General features: G+C 41.0%; 1 protein-coding gene, 1 long non-coding RNA gene and 1 other non-coding gene across 6 annotated transcripts in view; 2 read left to right on the top strand and 1 right to left on the bottom strand.

Moving 5' to 3' along the window:
* The window catches only part of SEMA5A (semaphorin 5A), a 313,729-nt gene extending 297,346 nt beyond the window's left edge, over positions 1–16,383 (bottom strand). For 2 of the 4 annotated variants that reach the window (XM_036406161.2, XM_036406172.2), the window contains exon 1: positions 16,232–16,383. The gene's annotated coding sequence lies outside the window, so the exon portion shown is untranslated. Of the gene's footprint in view, positions 1–15,727; positions 15,938–16,231 lie in introns of those variants that run through there. The other 2 variants (XM_036406169.1, XM_036406180.1) reach the window with 1 other exon arrangement.
* Positions 16,384–16,807: 424 nt separating this feature from the next.
* Positions 16,808–21,071, top strand: LOC118701943 (uncharacterized). Its single transcript, XR_004982608.1, has 2 exons — positions 16,808–17,355; positions 20,811–21,071. It is a non-coding gene; the product is annotated as an uncharacterized LOC118701943 (long non-coding RNA).
* Positions 20,654–20,722, top strand: LOC118684440 (small nucleolar RNA SNORD123). Its single transcript, XR_004979844.1, has one exon. It is a non-coding gene; the product is annotated as a small nucleolar RNA SNORD123 (small nucleolar RNA).
* Positions 21,072–21,660: the final 589 nt, after the last annotated feature.

The following is a 21,660-nucleotide window of genomic DNA, read 5'->3' as shown; positions in this document are numbered from 1 at the left end:
GAATAAAAAAAAAAATATGATTGCATATAGTTAAAATATAAAAACTAAAGGAAACCATCTTTTTCCTAGGTGTTTGTCCTCTAAGAGGATATTTACATACACACAGAGTTCTGTTGTCTCTCTCCCACACCCTGCCCACACACATACAGTCATCTACAGAGAGAGTGAGAAACATATGCTTGTTTCCCTATCTGAAAACAAACACAATAACTAACACCTGTACTCAGTAATTATGTCATAAGAAAAGTCTATCTTATTTCTACAAGTCATCCAGTGGGTTTTAAAGAAACCTGCTGCCCACAGTTATTAAAAATCCTGTGTCCTGGTATTGCTCCAGAACCAGGAAGAAGAGGGCAGAATAATGGAAAGAAAAGGTCAGAGCAGACTTTCCCCATATGACACTCATCAGAACCTACTGTAATTTGCATAAATATTCAAGTAATTAATCAAACCATAATACCCGAGCTCTGTTTCTCCTCAAGCTTTACATTCCCCTAATGCACAGATAGAACTTTTTTCAAGCTTATTTGGCCAAACTCTACTGGAATGCTACAAGCAAAAAAGAATAATGTGAAATAAATCACACTCAAACCTGCCAACTGGCTGTGTGTTTATATGTATTATCAGAAAGAAGTCAGGATCTACTAATACTCCCAGCTGAAGTCAGCTGGAATTGTGACACTGACTTCCATTCACGCAGAACCATAACACTAAACATCTCTGGCTAAGGCTTTTTTTTTAAGTCCTATGAAACATGTCTCACATTTTGATGCCATATAAAGAACCAGAATAATAACAGTAAGGTAGCCTTGCATAAAACCATAAAATGTTTAAAATAAGAATGCTGAGATGTGCTTGAATAACAGAGGGTGCTGAATACAATTTAGTGCATGTGACCACCTGCAGTACAATATCCAGGATACAATGCTAAATTTAGATTTCTGGATGAATGCCACTGTAGGATATGCTATTTTTACTAAGTTCTGACATGTCTGTCCAATGGCACATCTCCATTTCTGAAGTGGTACTGAAAGGCTATTAAAGCTTCCAGTTACCACTTGGCTCAAAACTGAAAATTATGGGAACTTTCACCAAACCGTTCTTCACATTCTGATTGACTTTACATAATAGAACGTACAAATAAAAATAAAACAAATACCTAAAAGTATAACTAAAAAAGGGCCCTCTCACCCTGAGCCCTCTCATCGAAACACAAAATAATAGTATTTTTTTATATATTAATGCAATTTTCATTTCAATGCACAGAAAAAAGATACAGAAGTAGCCTTCTCCTTCTAGGCAGACTCTCACACGTGTCAAAATAGAATCAAAAATATAACAAAAAACCCCATGCTGATACATGTATCACTGTATTTCACATAATAACATGTATTTTGGGGGCCACGAGTCATCAAGTTTCAATTTAGACCTGTCAGCCACAAAGTACATTGAAAAAATCCAGCTTTACATATGGTGGGGGTTTTTTTTGTTGTTTTTTTCTTTACATATGAATACAGAGATTTTTCCCAAGGAGGTATTTTTAGCAAGGTTATAGGGTTAGCAAGTTTGGAATGAGCTTTAGCCGTTTAAGATTTCTATCTTTCTACTCACATGTGCTTCTTCCCTCTCTCCTGCCATTTTTCAACAGGTAGAGTTCTGAGAGAGATCTTCCATTATGACAGATTTAATACATATTTAATAATAGAGACTTAAATATGGGCATGGTATTTGGCATGCATCCTGAAGCAAACCATAAGACACCTCTGCCACTCTCCAGTGAGGACAACACAGCAGGCAGGGAGAAATGTCAGCCAGAAACAGTTACATGAAGCAGAAGACCCCCTGAGAATGAAAAGGTCTTTATTTATTAAATCAGACGGAAATCTTTCATTCTAATACTTCTCATCTGTTTTTGTGGATTTTCTCAGGTATACTTAATTAAATCCACTCATCAACACCAACTTTGCTCAAAAGAGCAATTAATGAATATGGCACAGAAGCAGCTTAGCCCTGGAGGAGTCTCTGACATTTGTTTGTAGTGAAGACTGTTCATTAATTGCTCCCCTCATTCTAAACCTGTAAATGATATTTTTGACACAATACCACAAGTCATTGTGACTTATTCCTCAAACTAGCAACATCTGCACTATGTTAGGTTAATAAAACTACCTTTGAAAGGTTTTCAAGAAGATATTTAAAGACACAGAGGAAAAAGGAAAGTCTGGATGTGCTGACAGTGGAATAAAGAAGCTACATTGAATTTTTAATTATTATCTCAGAGTATACTTTGTATTACAGATAATTTAAGCAAATATTTTGTGTTCCATATTCTCCACAATAAATAGAACTCAGGCAAAAGTCCGCCATCATTTTCCAACCTATTTCAACTGTGTTCTCACACCAAACTAAGCATTAATAAGTCTCCTGATGATCGTAAGTTCTCAGGCAAATAAAAATATTGGCTTTTTGACTGCTTTGGTAAAAAACATTACATTTTTATTTTTCCAGAAATAAAAGGTAGAGAGTAAAGAGTCTGGGTTATGAAGCAGCCACACTAAACCAAAGACCTCTGTCCAAGATATAAAACAAAGTTGTTATCATTTCACACTGAGTGTATGCTTTAATTTATGGGATGGTTTTGCTGATCTCTTTTGGGTACCACAAACCAGGATGCATTTCATAAGTTTGAAAAATTAACTTTTTTATTTATATTTATTTCCATAACACATACATAGGATCATATCATCCACATTAGACTTCTACTGCAAAGCAGATAATAATTCACAAAAAAAACCCCACAAAACAAATGAAAAACAAGGTACATGGAAGTTCATACCTGGAGAACAGCTGAAAGCCCTGTGGATCCACAGACCTTCAACATGCAAAGGAGAACCCTGTCCACCCTCAGAGCTGGTGACATTACTTCAATTAGCCTGACCCAGTTTTCCAACTTGGAATTTGGTTTCTGTAGTTCCTATTATATAGCAACTTCTCCTGCCTGCCAATTATTGACATTAACACAGCCATCAAGCTTCAAGCAGCTATGTGTGTGAGAAACTCTGTTTTAGCATTCATTAGCTAATTGTGTACCTCTAAGCACTTAAGAAAAGCAGTGCAGCAGCAGTGGAAATGGTTAGCTGGCACCTTGGTTTTTGATCCAGTCCAAAAGGAGTCTGATGCTGGAGCAGTCAGGGTGAGACTAAGAAGGTAACACTGTGCTCCCAGTGGGGTGCCAGGTGTGTATACAGTGCTGGAGAGAAGGGAGAAAGGCTTTCATAATTTTGCAGTTGCCCATCTACTAGCTCCCACCATATTGCCCTCCTATGGCACACAGGCTCTAGTTTCCTCTGAAGCCCTTTATTCCCACTCACCCAAAACATCCTATCCCACCTGTTATTTCTACCAGCTGTTTCTCCCCACCTACATCATTATCTTTGCTCCTTGAAAAATCCCCACCCACCTACATCATTGTTTGCTCCTTGAAAAATCCCCACCCACCTACACACCAGCAGCTGCCCTTCTCTGTCCTGAGCTTCAGGACACAAAGCAGCAGGAAAAAAACTGACAGCTCTGTGAGTGCCAGCAGGATCCTGCCAGCCCAAGCCCCCTGCTTGCTCAGAGTTCAGTATTGACAGCAATACACTCAGCCTGGGCTATGGGAATGCAGGAAAGGTGACCTGCATGTCTTGGATGTGATAGCACTAACAGGACATTTGGCAACCTCCTGATGGCAACCTTCAGCTTGCTCACAGACACAATTTCCCCTGCTGGGACACCATCTTGGCTGACTCACTGCAGAGTGAAAGCAGAGAAGAGTAATTCCACTGAGTTACAAAATTCACAACAGGTTCTTACCATTGATGGATTAGGCAGAGAGGAATCAGCTAACAACACCAGCACTGATAGAGAACTATTTGTTCATTAATACATTTACACACATTTAACCCAAAGCAGAATGCTGGAGTGCCCCAGCCCGCCTTACGCCTTGGGCATTATCCTGCACAGGACAGATCTAGATCTACAAGAACTGAGCCAAATTACTAAACAGTAAAGCAAGGGATATTCTGATTTGGCTTGGCCTTAAAATGTACACACAGCAAAAAGGAACTCAACAGAGCATAAGAGCTCATTTTATTAGCATTGCTAATCTAAAACGAAGATAACAAACAGTGTAGAACTTTTATTTCCAATTTTTTTTATAATGAAGTAGTGCTAAATGTCAACCCTCAATATTCTACCGCTCTTCATTAACATTAAGCAACCTAACGTTTAATTAAGAGCCCTACAAAAGCAACATATTACAGCACATTATCTTAATTACCATACTAGGACCTACTGATGCCACTTTCAGAACTACAGCTGCAGTTTGAGGCAGCAGAACCTGAAGAATTTAGAAATTAAAACATAACAACTGCACTTAAATCTTACAGAACACAGACACGTAACCACAGCCTGTAGTAAGAGCATGGCAAGATATACCATCAAATCAGAGTCAAACTGTGGAGAAACATTTGCACTTACAAAGTGTTCATCAGCTTTCAGATAAGTATATGTGTACATTAACATAGTCCAATTAGCCTGTCCATGTTTCTGGTTCATCTAAATTAACGTAACTTCATAATTTACAAAAATTCTTCTGATTCAATTATATTTTCTGAATCCAGTTAAATCATTTAATCACATCTGCCTTTAAAAGATCCCACTAATAATGAAAGATTAATTCAAATGGTATTTCTTTTATTAACTTTTTTTCATTCCCCAGCAAATGTTGCAGTCCAGCTTGCCAGAATAAAGTTAAGAAGCTTATGAATTTTGGATATTACACAATCAATATTTGATACCAATATTTCTTTGTTCTTCAAAGAGATGAGCTCTTCAGAGCTCAAAATAAAACTATCAACTATCAGAACAATGTCCAGATCTCTGTTTCAATTCACTTTGTCTTCAGAACAATCTTGCACACTAACCACTGGGCTGAAGCTGATAAGTTCTTCCCAGCAGAAAGGCCTCTCTGTCCTTCCACTATTACATTGTGGGATACTACAGCAGCAATCTGAAAATACAAATGAAGAGATTATTATCTATTATCTAGCCTGTGCCACTACTTGACAAACTAGAATAGACTGCAAAACTGAAGTGAATGCATGTGTGTAGAGAGGGAAAAACACGCCTACCCCCAAGCAAGCACTCCTACTGTAAGGTGTAGGTAATTTTGACCATTCATAGAGTAAACCAGATTCAATGGTTTACTCTATGAATGGCTCAAAGAGGAAGCATTTATAAATTGTATTTGCAAGGAGTTCTTTAGAAAATCACAAGTGTCACAGATACATTTTACTATTAATATGAATCTTTAAATTATAGATAAGTTTTATTGTAAGGAGGGAACATTACTATGAACCAGTTATCTAGCTAGAATAATTTTGGTCACTGAGCCCCATCCAACAATTTCTACACAGAAATTATTGCTCAAATGAGTTCTGTCTAGCACATTGTTCATTTAATTCATATACATTTGTCACACATTACTAAAGTAACTATCAACACTGTAGTTTTACTCCAGATATGTGTTATACTTCATTTTCCCTTGATGGGTCAGAACCTTGAATGAATGGAACATGTGACCTACAGGTTACAGGCAGCTGCCTGTAACAGAAATGCCAGAGGAAGGCAATTAGCTTGTGTCTCCAGGTTGCTTTATGCCACACAACATAAGACACCAGAATCCTTAAATCATGAGATGATTAGGTTTGGAAGGGACCTTAAAGATCACAGAACCCTTAAGATTGGAAAATACCTTCAGGGTCCTTTATTCCAACCTTTGATGGAACACGCCCTTGTCCACTAAACACAGCACTAAGTGCCACATCCAGTCCCATCTTGAACACTTTCAGAAACTGTGACTCCACCACTTCCCTGGACAGCCCATTCCAATGCTTAACCACCCTTTCAGTGAGGAAATTCTTCCTGATGTCTGAGCCGAACCTCCCCTGGCCCATCTTGAGGCCATTTCCTCTTGTCCCATTGCTAGTTGCCTGGGACAAAAGGCCAACCTCTACCTTGCTACAACCTCCTTTCAGATAGATCACCTAGTCCCAAACCACCGGCCATGGCCAGAGAACCTTCCACTCGACCAGGTTACTCAGAGCCTCATCCAGACTGGTCTTGAACACCTTCAGGGACTGAGAGCTCACAACCTCTCTGGGCAATCTGCTCCAGTGCCTCACCACCCTCACTCACAGCAGAGAATTTCTTCCTAATATCTTATCTAAATCTACTCTCCTTTAGCTTAAGGCCATTCCCTCTTGTTCAGTCACTACGTGTCCTTGCAAAGAGTCCCACTTCAGCTTTCTTGAAGGCCCCTTTTAGGTATTGTGAGGTGCCACAAGGTCTCCCCAGAGCCCTCTCTTCTCCAGGCTGAACAGCTCCAACTCTCTCAGTCAGTCCTCACAGGAGAGGTGCTCCAGCTCTGCTCTCCTCTGGACTCATTCCAACAGGTCTGGAAACATTACAAACTTGGCAAGACTTAGCAGTAAATCTTTCAGGACTTACTGAAGTAGAACTTTGAGTAAAGAAGGTTTAAAGAAAACATAGTTCACAGATGATATTTAAATACAGACTCTACAAAATCTTTCTATAGGACTGCAAGTATGAAAATATTACTGCCAGAAGTATGAGAAGTATCTTACTATTTCAGTGAGTCTGAATATTGACTTGGATCCTTCACTTCCCATGCTGAGCTACAGTGGAATGCACTGGGAGTGATCTTGCCAGACAAAACTGATTCCATCCATAGATGCCCTGGGGCAAGGATATATATACTTCCATTCACTTTTGAACACCTGGGTATATTCCCCAGAAAAACTGGACTATGGAAAATTGATGCAACAACTTTCTCTGTTGATGAGTTCCTGGGACCAACATGCAAGTGTTGTCCAGAAAAACTGGATTCATTACCCAGTGTGTAATAAGCCAATAATTACACACTCAGGGGATACATTGCTTATTTATTTCAGAGTTGCACAAGCATGGGTGCTCAGTGATACTACTCAAATCAAGCATGCCAGCCATCAAAATTTTTTACTATTTATACATTTTAGCAAACAAAGGAATTAGTGTTCATTGGCTACAAGTTACATACTTCTCTTATTAATTAGTATTCTTTCTATTGGTAAATTATTCTCTTGCTTCCCATGCTAATTAGTCCCATGCTCAGTGCTTCTCTTCTTTTGAGTCACAGAGTTTCTTGGGTCAGCAGTCTGTGAGTTGGTGGCCGCAATCTGCCCATGCCAGAATTACCCTTTACCCTGACAGAGCTGATTTCAGCACAGTTGCTTTGTTAGTTTCTTCACTGTCTTGGGAGTTCTGCCAGATGTCTTCATGGCTCTTAAATTCTGCATCTGTGTGTTCACTATTAGTGGTACATCCTTCTTCCCAAGCTTTGTTAACCTCCACCTAGGTCTGAGATCACTGCAGCATGTCCAGCCCTAAACCTTAACAAGGCAATTCTACCAACAAGTAATTTGTTCTTCTAACACCTGGACATCACTTAGAGCTTGCCTGTTAGCTGCTCTCTATTTCATGGATTACAACTCCCTCCTTGTTGATTAGGCTTAAAACTATAGAAAGATGAAACATCAATGAACATTCTCTCTTCAGAAAATTTTACATATTCCACATGTTGCAACATAAAGACTACGGTTATAAGCCCAAATGCTGTTTAAATGGTGAATCTTGGGAACTACTGTGGCAAAAAGGAGCCAAATAAAAGATTTCAGAAGAAGAAACCACTAGTTTGTATACTAGTTGCCATTGCTAAAGCTGAAGAGATTATCTTCTGCTCCTCACTTTCTCCCTAGTCAGCTGCCTGGCAGAGCAATTCCAAACTCACTTCAGTCACAATATGACAGGTAAATTTGAAAAATATAATACTAAGTCTTGTTAACTCAAATCCTTCCCATTCAGTCACAAAAGTAAGGCTCCTGTGAGCACTCCAGTTCACACAACCCTAATGATTTTAGGGGCAACTATGACAATTATGGAAGTAAAACCAGATGCTACTATTAAGCCAAAGGTTGTGGTTTTTTCTCTTCTTAATATTTTGGGATGAAAGGTGGCATTAAAGTGCCTAAAAGACAACATGAATGATATTCAGGAACAGACAATTTTTTTTGAAGACTGATCATTCCAATTATCAACTATCTATAGATATTAATACAAACACAGAAACACTCTTCTTCAAGTGAAGATTGATTTGTAGAAAATAAGTTTTTATGTGAAAGCAAGAACATTCAACACGTGCAAAATTTCTTTTAATGCTTAGAAAGTTTTAGTCTCTAAATACTCAAGAAGGAGAAAAGGTACCCAGACATCATAAAGCAACACTTTTCACAATGTAGAAAGGGACAAGAGAAGACAAGCAACCAACTTAGCAAGAAGCAAACTAAAGCTCCTAGTTAAAACCAGAAATCTCTAGATCCTCAGGTTTCATCTGTAATCAGGTTCTCTAGACTAGATCTACAGCTACGGATAAGTCTTTGAAGGTGTCAGTGTGTGCAGAGAGCTGGGAACAGGCCTGGTGTCAACTGCTCCACTTACTTTGCATGCCATTACCAAAATTTTCAGTGTTGGCACTGTTAGAAATTTGGGGCTTATAAAAAGGGTCAAGGTTGATGAAAGTAACAGGGAAAAAAAACCCCAAACCTCTTGTTTAAATTACTTTTTTACGGGAAATGCTAAATCCCAAAAATGAAAAACACATGCAATTATAAATCAGGTCTGGTTTATACAGAATTCACAGTAAATCTGAAAGGTAAGTTAAGCATATGAACTGTTCCTCACAAACTAACAAATGGAGTTCCCTATATTTCCAGTTAAACAAGTCTTATATTTCCTCTTATTAAAATATTAGTGATATGCCTCCACAGCAAACCAGTTCTTTTTTTAGCCTTTTGGTAAAAAAACAATTACAACACAGCAGCTCTACAAGTGAAGCTGAAGGACAAGCTTTGTCAACAGCCATCCTATAAAAAGACTTACGTGTCCTTTTCCCAAGAGGCAGAGAACCATTGCCAGCAATGAGTTCACAGGGGTACTCTAAGAAAAATAACATGCTTGCTCAAGTTATTTTAAGAGCACTTTATGATTGTGGGTTTCAGAGAAAAATATAAAGGCTCAAGTTAAATATTAGAATTAAGTGTTTACCTCTAGTTCAAGATTATTTTTCTTCAAAATTCAATACTGATCTCATTGGCCTTCAGATTAAATAAATTTGCAAAACAATCTCCCTTGACAGATATAGATAAGTGAGCAAAAATGGAATTTTCTAATCAAACCTACTTGCAAACTCACTTAAAGAAAGACTACTGGAGGAAAAAATTAAGTTCCCCCACCCAGACCATTAATTTAATGTAAAACAATAGACAACAATGCCAAAAAAACCAGCAATTCAGCTCTAGAGCCCAGATCTCTTTTTGCTATTGTTGATGGTTGCACTTTTTTTTTGTAACCAGCCATTAAAGGATGATGCCCAAGCTCCACTGGGTTGCCTTCTATATTAAAGATTCAGCTAATGCATAGGCAAAGAGTCTGACACTATGCACTTAGGAAAGCAACAGAAGATAAACTGGAAAATCCAGCAACTTTCTTGGACAATTCAAGAAAGTCTGTAAACTCTGACCAAGACTTACAATAGAATTACATCAGTTAGACAAGTCTCCCGAGGCCAGGGTAGCAGCATTTTCAGACTTCTACCCATATGCATCAAGAGAAGTTTTTCTTCCCACAAACACCAACTTCACCTTTTGTGTGTCTCTAGAACTGTACAGGTGAACTCATGCTCCTGGCACATAAATGTAGAAGGGTTTTGAGGCTTTCTACTATCAATTCCAACAGCATGCATCAGAACCTATTACCATTTTTCTGTAGAATAAGGACTGGCAGACAAGCTCTGGAAGACTGAACTTCAGTATTTAACAGGTTATTACCCTGAATTTTCCCACTTCTGACACACTCAAGGGCAGTGCAACGAGGCGTTGCCGCTCAGGTACCTCGCTCCTCAGGAGGTGAGTTTAGACTGCTGCTAAAGACAGGCATAAAGCTGTGCCTCAGTCCATTGGCAGCCTCCACAAGAGAGCTTGCTGCCTGTTATAAAGCTGACATTAAAAAAAGCTGTCTGGGTACACTCTAAAACACCGAGGCAAAATCCTCCATGTTTCATCGTTATTAGAATTTTATTCTGCACACACAATCCTCTTCTCCTTCCTCACCTGACAATAGTGACTGCACACCTGCAGTTACACTGAGACCAGAGCCTGTGGGGCCTTACTGAAATTGGTGGCCATGGGTACTTCAAAGGCAAAGCATTAAGAGGATCAGTTCCCTAATACTGTTTACACTCTGGTTCCACATAAAATAGCTACGCTGGCACAACTAAAAGGACACAGTAGGCAATGGCCTGACACAGTCCTAGAATTTCCAAGGAGGACAACAAACTACAACAGCACTCTCTGACTCTCTGATGGCACAGAATCCTCCATCTCTATCTGCCTGCCTTCAGGAATCACGGCACACCATGGTGCTCAGGTCACAAAGAGAAGTTGTCAACAGCGGACAGGAATTAAGGGGGTTCTCTGCTCGGTTGGGTTTTTCTGAAGTATTTTATCAAGTGAGAGCTAGGACATGGATTTACAGGGTCATAAAATGAGCACAACAGATAACAACAGTACCAACATCATCTTTAGCAACTTCCTCATCAGAGCTACTGATGAGGATCATCGGAGTCATGAGGCTCTTGGCTACTCCAGGCTGATACACCTTGAAGAGCACTATCAGAAAACTATCCAAAGCTGAAATCTCATCTTTTGGCTAAGCAAGGAGTCCCATTCTGCAGCACTGGGTAATGTAACACCTGACACTAGTAACAATTTTGTGTACATACTGTCTCCTAGATATTTCAGTATCATTGCTTAGGTTTAAAAAGCAACAAGGAAAAGCATGCACTGGAGCATGAGAAGGAGCTAAAATCTGGATTACACACACAGTTTATATGACAAAAACGAAGAAAACAACCATATATTGCTATTGCAAGCTCAGAATGAGAAAACAAGCGAGACCGTCAAGAGAAGAGACCATCAGCGACTGAACTCATGTTAAGTAATGCAATAGGCCAATGACTGTGGATAATTTCTTTCCAGTCTTCAGTTTTGACTACAACTCAGTAAAGAAACCCTAAAACTGCCAGACATTGAGAGAAACAAAGCAACAGACATAACCTATCCTCCTATAAATGGCAAGGCCAGGAGATTTTCCTCAAGTACTTGGCAATTTCACTATCAGACAAGGTCAACAGAAATTGTTTCATCCCATAGATTTTCTCCCACAAGAAGGTCATTTCAGCCATGCTCCCAGGGAACCCTTCAAAACATTTGCCAATGCAAATGTTTGTAGGTTTCCAGTGAAAGGAGGTCACTAAAATGACGCAGTAAAAAAAATATATATAAACAGTGAAATAAAAAGCAACAGGAATTTCTGAAGAGACTGTATGCTGAAGAAGACACAATGGAAAACAACTGCCCAATAACTTTTAAAATTAGAAACAAATACTTATTCTCATGCCTTTGTCTGTAGTGTTCACCACTAACAGAAATGACTGATTCAGCAATAAGTTTACTGTGGGTCAGAAGAACAGGCCCCAAATTATTAAAATATTCTCTCCCTAGCTACAGAGGCCTTATAATTAACTTTATTTTAAACATTCCTGATTCCCAGTTAATCCTAAGTCTAACAAGAAAGCACATTTCAACAGCATTCTCAGTTTCCAGCTAGACTAGCAATTCAGAGAAGGACAACAGCACAAAAGACAGCAGCTCAATTTTGAAATTTGGAGAGAGGTGGAGAAAAGAAGTGGGAAAATCAACACAGTTCACAGTACAGCTCATTTCTTCAGCCCACCCAATTCACATTATAAGCCACTCCTGCAGCCATCACATGTGCTCTAATTTGTTCATCACATATATTTAGTAATGCCTAAGAACATATCCCAGTATTACAGAGAGAGAGGAAAGTAAAAGGCTACATTTCAGTATTTTCAAAGTTATAATTTCTCTGAGCTTCTCCTAAACTAAACCAATACTGCAAAATGGATGCATGTTGCTATTCATCTAGCAAGGGATTAAAAAATCAGAATAATATCTGCCAAAGATTCAGAGCTGCTCAATCAACATCCCCTAAATGAAACTAATCTCCACTACTGAGGTTGGTAACCATGAAAAGATTGACAAGTTCTGTCAGAAATTAAGATCCAACGATTCTAGGGTGTACTGGAGCTCAAGGACAGATCCTGATTTTAAAAAGAAAAATGTAAAAGGATTGAAAAGCTGTATTATATGGCTATCATGCAAGAAATTTCATAACAGATAAGCTAATTGAAGATAAGTCTGGAAATGGTAGCACAGCTAACATGCTACACAGCATTTAAACTTTCTGAACAAGTCATTCAAACTCTTGGCAAAGAAATGACAATATTTGAAAAGATAAGTTTCAACAGTTGAGTTAAACTTAAGAGTTTCATTGCAAAGGCCTCAGTGCAGACTAAGTATCGATCCCAGTCTCCTGCTACTATCATTGACAAACATCAGCTTTTCTGTGAGTTGCCTGATTTTCTAATATATACTGGGACACCAGGAAATTTCTTCCAAAATCAATCTCCCCAAGCAGAGATTAATTTTATTAATGTATTTATTATGTAGAGCTGATACTACACAGCAGACAACTGGATTGCATTAAAGTATCTTTGGAAAAACACAAATTTGAGAATAGATACATGAACAAATCCACTAAAAGACAAAAGATTTGAGTGCTTCATACTTTGGAATATACATTCCAGCAAAAAATCAAGAGGACTCTAATTAGACTGCAGTTTGGGGATCATTAACTTGGTTTACATTTGCTACCTTCCTGACAAATATTAAGCGAATGTGCTATAGTTAGATGCAAACTGGCAAATTTCCTAAATAAGTCATAGGATATATTTATAAAGAAAACTAAAATAAAAGACCCAACCTTTTTTTTTTTTTTTTGAAGACAATTTGCCGTTTTATCAACAACAGATTTAGCAGCAAGCCATACCTGAAGTGCACAGCTCGGGCCGTGGCATTCCCCAGGTGTCTGTAAGAACTGCAGATAGCAGAGTGCCACCTGCCTTTCACGGGTCACAGCTGCAATGCTGCAGCCTGAAAATTAAATCCAGCCTACCGCCAATAGTTGGCAAACATACCTCAGAAGCGTCAGTTTGAAAAATGTTTATAGTATTTGACTAATCAGAACAAAATAAAAAAAAAAAAACCAAAAAACCCCAAGAACTCGTTCTTTGGAAGCAGCTACAGCTTTGCAAAACACGTTAGGACAGAACCAACATAGAGGCTGTAACTTAACACTGTTTCCAAATCAGAATGCATACACATGCCAGAGAGGATAAAAGGATGATAATAAAGAGAAACAGACTGATTAACAATAATTTTGAGAACTCTGCATTGACAAGAATACCCATTAAACATTTCCATTAAATTATTTTATAGAAAAGGAGAAGCTCCTCAGTGCTGCTTTCTATAATTATGGCCATAGCAATTCATCTCAGGAGCCATAGTAACTTCAGAACATACATTACCAAACATCAAGAGCATATCAAAATTTTATAAACCAGATGTTAAATCTAAAGCTAAATCATATTTCACTGCTACTCAGAAGTCCATCATCACAACATACTAACCAACTACCAGATACTGCTTTACATGAAGTAGCACAGTATCAGATTTCACACACCCTCCTCCCCACTATCAACAGATAGTACTGGTAGTACACACCTACTATTAACTGATAGCAGTATCAGCAATCCACTTACGTGTCCCACAGCACAGAAATCAGACCCAGCCAACACTGCTGATAAAGCTGCTGCAGACCAGAGGGCAGAAACGGGTCTCTCTGCTCCTGCTCACCCCAGGAGCTCAGCTGCTCCCTTGGCTGAATTCCTGCATGCAACCTCTAACACAAGAGCCAAAATTTGCAGGAGAATTATGTTGTATTTCTGCAGTTCACAGATTGTAGTGTACAGCTACTCCCTGAAAAGTAATGAACTTCATTCATTGAAAATCCTGTATTTGTACAAGACTATATCAACAGAAGTCAGGATCCACGTGGTTTCACTAAGTAGCTGGGGAAAAGAAAGTGAAAAGCAAACGACCACACAACTCTTTCTTCTGAAAACAGCAGCAATACAGTTACCACCCTCTGCATCTCTGCCCAGGAGGAAATGAGTACAACAAGCCTGCTACAACCATGTTTATGGATCATTACAAAGTGCACAGGCACTCCTACTACCTGTAAGTATTTTATGAAAACAGCACTAGTTAAAGATTAAAAGAAATGAGACACTTCAGATATTAATGCCTTCAGCTTTGTCAACCAAAACAAATCTGTAATAATATCCCAAGGAATAAGCAGTACAACTCAGAAGAGTGTTTACCCTACTTAGTTCAAAAAAACCTCTCAAACACAGAAGTAAACTGCTACATGCCAGAGCAAAACCCTAGCTCTCAGCAGGACTCCTCACAGCTGTTCAGCATTAAAATGAGAAAGCGAGATTAGTTCATTAGTAAATGTAATAAAGTTATATTATTGGTACCTGCTGGAGAGGAAGGTGGGAACACAGCACAAAATCCAGAAACTTACCCACATCTTTCACTCTACTAAGCAAAGTAGCCAAGGCCATACCTCAGCCTTTCAAGGCAGCAATACGCTTTTAATTGACTATGTGTTACATATATGACATCAGCAAGTTCAACAATTCTAAGTCAAACTTTACTGAACTCAGTCAGCCTTATATAACAACCAGGAGATGTTCAAACTTCTAGAAATAAGATTTGAGTGCAATTTCCACTATGAAAAAAATCTACTCTACATCAATCTAGCTGGGCTAGCATCACATCAGGCTTTTACACCAAAATTCAAACCAAGAGTGGTTAGTCAGCTTTCAGAGAGTAAGACTTTCAGATGCACTACCTTAGGGCTCCCAGAACACACTACCACTATAACTTTAACGCCACATTTTAGTTTTAAGATGTTTGTCACAGCTATAATCTTGCAAATTCTAACCATCTTCACAAGGCTGTGCATTCCTGCACAGACCTCTCCTGCCAATAGTCCAGTTTGCTGAAGGAGCAGATACACTGACAGCTCCCCCCAGTCCAGCTGCCCCCTAGGAGTAATCCCGGGCAGATTATCGTTGTGTCAATCTACAATGCAGACTCAGCATCTGGAGTGATACAAAGAAAACCCTAATAGTTGTCATTTATCTGGTAAGCAATCCTCACAGAACAATATATGGATACAATTGACTGAGGTGCTTCCATCTGCATCGTTGTGGAATGGTAAACTCTAACTCCCCAATTCAGAAAGTGCCAAAATAGAGCCACGCCACAGACCGAAGACAGTGCAGTTAAATAAAACAGCGAGAATTAAAGCACATCGGGGTTTCAAACCGCACTACACGAACATCCCACTGAAGACCCACGTTTCTCAGACAACTGACGGTGCCTTTCACGCCACTTCTTCTCTCGCTAGAAGATGAGCCTGAGCAAACTTCACTTGCTGAAGTGTGACAAAACCCTCTGAAACGTTCCCGAGCCAGCGGCTGCCTCTCCGCAGCCGGGGCTCAGCGACAGCCACGCACCTCACTCTCCTGGGCGAGACCGCGACCCCGAGGGCAGGAGCGGCGCGGGGGTCCCGCAGCGCGGAGCACCCGCGGTCCGGGTTCCGGCCCCTCTGGAGATGCGGCTCCCTGTCCGTCTGTTTTTTCTGGTCCCGAGCGAACAGCACCGTCTACGAGGAGGACGCCCGCCCGTTCTGAAAGGCTCGGTGGACTTTCGGGGGTGGGGCCGGGCAATGCCCGAGACGGGCTCCGAGCGCCGGCAGCGCTCCCCGGCTCCGGAGCCCAGCAGCAGCGGCGCTCCGCCTCGCTGCCGGCTCCCCCTGCCGGCACCCTGCGCCGCTCCGCCCGGACCCCAGCCCGCCCGGCCTCCGAGCCCCCCGGGGGGCCGGCGGACACCGGGGCGCAGCCGGTGGAGGAGCGGGGAGGCGGCCCCGGTCACGGACAGGGCGGCCGGGAACGCGCGATGCCCGCGGCGTTCCCAAAGCGCCGCTGCGGTGAGGAGGGGAGAGGAGCCGGCAGGGTTACCTGGAGGCGCCGAGGGCTGCTCGCCGCGGGCAGGGCGGCCGGACAGGCGGGGGCTCCGCCGCCGCCGCCGCCTCGCTGATGCCCGCTCCCGCCTCACGCCGCCATGGCCGCAGCCCCGCCGAGCCGCCCGCGCTCCGCTCGCTCCCACCAAGTTTGCGGCGCGGCAGCTGCGCGCCTCGCCCGGCGGCCGGACCCAGCGCTCCGCCGCGGGGGCGGAGCAGCCACGGCCGCCCGGCCCCGGCGATGCGGTGCGCGGCGCGGCTCGTCCCGCAGCCGGCGCTGCCCCGGGCTGGGGCGATCTCGCATTACTCCCTGCCCTCCCCCGCGCTCCCCCCTCCGGGCCAGCTGAGAAGTTGCAACTGGTTTAGATATTTGTCCTTGGGGTTTGGGTTTTTTATTTTTTTATTTCCCTTTACTCTTTAATCACCGCAGCTCACAAAAACATGACCTGAGGCTGCTCCTTTTCCATCAGACCTGAGCAGGGGCGTCTGTACAACTAAGCACAACAAATCCCGGCGAGCTGCAGCGAGCGACAGCAAGAGGGAGGGGAGGCGGTGGTACACGGGCAGCGCTGCCGGTGCCGGGTCCGCAGGGGCTCCCGGCCTGTGCCCGGAGCTCCGCGGGGCTCCGGGGCCGGGGCGATGTAGCAAAACCGGGGAGCAGCAGATAGAGGAGGAGAAGGAGGGCTGGGCGCCAGCGGCTGCCCCGGGACAGCGTGGGCACGGGAGCGCCCCGGGAGCTCAAGCGGCGCGCCCGCCGGCTCTCCGCACCCCTCTCACGCCGTGCCACAGCCGGCCAGCCAGCCCCAGTGTCCCGGCCCCCCGCCTCCGGCGTGCGGCGAGCAACCGCGTAGGCAACAGGAGCCCCGCAGCAGCGGCCCCGGCCCCGCTGCGAGGGGGAGCGGGGTAATGACATTTCTGCGGCCACGTAAGAGCCTCCGGCGAGTCCCTCTCCGCCCCCTCCAGTCCCCTCCCTCCCCCTTCCCATGGCACGATCGACGTGTCAGCCCCAAAAGTTCATTTCCAGGCCCTGTGAGAGTCCCCTATAAAGGTCCCGGGGCGTGCGTGGGACAGTGAGACGTGGCACTGCGGGGCTGCAGCCGGGGCGCGTAGGCATCTCCCCAGGTACGTGCGTTCGCATTTTCGTGCTCCCCGGGTTTTCGGCGCATGCCTTTGTGTTTTGTCAGCTCACCTGTATTAAACTAGGAGGTTATTTCTGTTCATGTGTGCATTGTAATTAATTCCATCAGAGTTGGAGCTTTTTTCTTTTATGACAGCATTTGCGCATTTCTACTTCAAACTGCAGTAGAAACTGAGTTTTGTTGTTCACAGCAAGACCAAGCAATTTAGAAGACTAAAAGCAGTTAGAGTTTATTAAAACAAACAAAACCATGGAATTCATCCATGCTAGAGTAATCTTATAAAAGTTAGCTAATTAAAACAACTAGCATCAAAACTTATCAGCAAGCCAAATGTTCCAAGTCCAAATTGCCTTAAACTTCGAGCTCAATTTTACTTTGGCTAGGGTATAAAAGAAACTTGTTCAAGTAGAAACATTAACAGAAGTTTGAAATTATCATTAAAATGAAGTCCTGGAATTTGGAACATTCTTTCTGATTATTTTTTGATATTAAAAAAACCCAACCCAAATACTAAAGGCCAAACTATTTTTTTTCATAGTGTCATGTAACCCCGATACTCAAGGATGTTTCCTTATAAATAACAATAGTGTCTAAGAAGCCACTACTGTGATTACTGTAATGCCTGGGGTCACTTTCTCATGAGATTTCCTTCTGACCCAGAAAATACTTATACAGAAAATATAAGAATTCATTTTACATCTAAAAATTGCCATCAAAGTAAGAACAGATATAAGATGATTTACATACCTACACTATTAACTTCTTTGGAGTGTTATTAAGACATCTTCAGATCAACAAGTCCTACATTTCTTATGTACCTCCGCCTATTACAATACATTTAGACTTTCTTTTTAAAGAGGAGATATATTTGTTTCCCAACTGCTGTGTAAAAAAAAAATAAAACATCCCTACTTTATCTGTGAAAAGAAAGCACCGTGTATCCAAAACCAACTGCCAAAAAAACCTAATCAAAATTCTAGCCCCCTGAATGATATACATTTTCGCCTCTAAAAATTCCTCTGCAGTTTGGCTATGAAACAATAGGCATATAAGTAAAAAAAAAAAAATCCCAAAACTCACCACATTTATATCTTTATATCATACTGTGTTAATGACATACAGCACATTCTAAGAAAAATTCCACTGGAATCATATTGACTCTATATCACCCACAGAGCATTTAGTCATGCACTTTATAGTTCTGTACCAGTTTCATAGAAGAATAGTCATGATGTCAATGCTTAATTTTATTTAATTTTATTTTAAAAGCTCAAGGGCAAAGATGTCTGAAACTGCCTGTGAGATTAATCATGTTTGAAATTAAGGCTAAAAACTGTAACAGTTTTAATATTACATGTAACTCTGTGCTATGTCTAAGTTACAGAGTTAAACCAGATGAGTTGAGTGAGTGAGCCCAGCAATTTTAGGTGATGCAATCCCCAGATGTACCCTTGCAAGTAGGCGCTGACAGTTTTTGTTTCTTCATAAATTGCACAGTGGTGCCTCAGTCCTAGGCTAAACCTCATTGTGTTACTATATCCAAAATAAATAAGGATATTCTTAAATTATCTAGGAATATTATGCTAAGGGCAAGGGAGAAAGCAGCAGTAGAAGCTATCTGCTATCTGATTTAAGGAAGGGAAAAAAAGAAGACCAAGTCCATTGCATCCAGCTTTTCTTCCAGTATGGAGCTCGTCTTTCTCTTCTGCCTCGTATTTTCCTGACATTATATTTCTCGCTGTTAGTAATTTTTAATCTCTCCTTCCAACAAAACAGACCCAGCATATTAAGGGATGGCAGCGTGTGGAAGCAGTCATGGTACTGCAGTTGGAAGAGGAAAAACTGCACAGCACCTTCAGGCTTTTGGCCAGTTTGGTGGGAAGCCAGATTTCAGCTCATTCCTGTGGTGGCAGGATATAAAGAGTGTTAGAAAGCAGGGAAGGGGGTGGATTTCCATCTGTTTAGGTGGGAAAGTCACAGTGTAAGGGAAGGCCTGTCTTCCCATTACCCATCAAAAGCACCTTGGATAGTAAGCATCTCTTTCACCATTTAGAAAAACAGTCAGATACAGTAAATTGAAACTTTAAGTCAGATTAAAAAGAAAAAAAATAGAAAAAGAAGAAGGTGTGAGCTGCAGTAAAACTGAACCTTGAGTTATACTTCCATCACAGGAAAAGGTCTTTGCTTGCTTCATGATCACAGAGTTTAAGGTCTTTATTACCATTGCATATTACTTTTTCCAGACCATTGAAAACATTAGTCATTTTTGTTTAATTCATGAAAAACAGGCAGAGGAAAACTTTGAAGTCTCACAGTTAATTGCCTACTTTTGTGTTTTCTAACCACATCATTTATTACTGAGGAGAAACCCTACCTGTGACCAGAGCCTTTCCAGAGCAGACCAGGCAGAAGAGTGGTGCATACAAACAACCACCCTTGCCTGAATCAATGCTTAAATGCAGAGAGTTTGTGCAGTCTGGTGTCTTGAATTTACCTGACATACACAATATTGTTGAAATACCCAATCATCAGCTCTTGCAAGGCTGGATCATCAAAAGTCTGCCATATTTAAATACCAGGGACTTGTGATGTTGTTGTGTGCAAAAACAGGAATGACATCTTCATCCCAGGAAAGCAGATGACCCAGAGGACTTAAGTTTGCCATCCTCATCCTCAGATGGGTCTGGTAGGGAAGTACACTGTTAAAAAGGAGGGCAGGAAAGGCTGTAGCTGTGTATGCCCAGTAGGAGACACAGGGCAAGGTCAGACTGAGCATCATTTTAATTGTCTTAGCAAAAGACACCATTGCAATTCTTCATTTAAATAATAGGGAAGTAAATGTCAATAATTACAAACTTTGTTGTTTTCCATTAAGTTACCGACTCATGTTAAGTTCTGTATTTAAAGGTTCAGCTGACTGGTCTCCATAATATCTATAAATTAGGAAAAGCTAGGTGAGAGTCTAAAACTTGGCTCCTGAGAACTGATGAGTTTATGTTTACCATTTGTGATCAAAAGACAAAGTAATATTTCTCAAGGCATTTCTATTATTAAGGCTCTTTATAGACAAAATGGTTTGTTTTTATGAATGCATAAGATATTTTCAACACAGCTATATAAATAAATGTGCACTTACATTTATAAACCTCTGACCTGATTTTTAGTAATTGCTGCTTTCTTTCTAATAAAGTCTCTGACAGATAAGGCAGTTAAAGAAGTTATTATATGAATTCTAAATAAGGAGCATCTAACTTCAAGTCCCTAAAAGTAGTTAAATATTTGGTGAAAATGATGAATTCTTGGGTACTGATTCATGTGATCTGAAAATGCCATCCATTTCCTGATTCACCTTCATATCTCCTCCAGGAAAAAAAAAGTATTTTACAATGAATACCGTCAGTCAAACAATTTTTATGTGTCTGTTTTTCTATCTTTCAGCCAATTCCCTGAACTGATACTTTCAAAATGAAGAGGAAGATAAGAGTGGGAATGAAGAATGCCTTGGAGAAATCCAGTCATAAAGTTTGAGGAGTAGAAATAATAGGAAATATTAATAACTCTGGTCTCTTACATACGTCAGAATTTAGACTGAAATGATGTAAAGTTACAAACCTGAGACATAAGGGCTATTAAATTTAAATCAAGATTCAAAGATTTTTAAATTAATACATAATAAAAATATTTGCTTCTTCTCCTCTACTTTGGTTGGTAATCTATTCTGCTGCCTTATACAACTTTCTTATATAGACTAATTTAAGTTTTCATTTTTGTTTTATATTAGCCCCAAGGCACCTCTTCAAACTAAGCCAGGGTATATATTAGCAATCCATTAGTTGCTCCTCTCTGTCTGCTTGTCCCTAATCATTAATATTGAATTCCTGTGTTACTACATCACCCAGCAGTACAAGTGGAATTCAGATAGAGAGCACAAACACACCACACACACCACACACACACACACTCATATATAAATGAAATTTTATCACTGCCAAGAAGTCTAAAACACAGGACTCAGAGCTCATAGATGACATAGAGCTCATCTAGACTTCAGTTTTGTGCTGGCCTTTTTGAGGATGAGTGGATAGAGAGGATACTTGGCATAACTCCTGCTGTCATATAATCAGACCTTCCCAGTTTCTAAAAGGAATTTTAACAAGCTGTGAAGTCCTCACAACTCAGACAACATTTCTGTGGCACTGATCTAGCACTAGGAGCCCTATAAGAAGCTTACCAAGTGGTGGTGGAATTGTCTGTGCTATTTAATTTTATTTAATAGTAAATTCCCGAA

This window comes from Molothrus ater, chromosome 1, assembly GCF_012460135.2.
Source record: "Molothrus ater isolate BHLD 08-10-18 breed brown headed cowbird chromosome 1, BPBGC_Mater_1.1, whole genome shotgun sequence".
Taxonomy (NCBI): Eukaryota; Metazoa; Chordata; class Aves; order Passeriformes; family Icteridae; genus Molothrus; species Molothrus ater.
The sequence above is the reverse complement of the archived record's forward strand: the minus strand, read 5'-3'. Positions and strand labels throughout refer to the sequence as shown.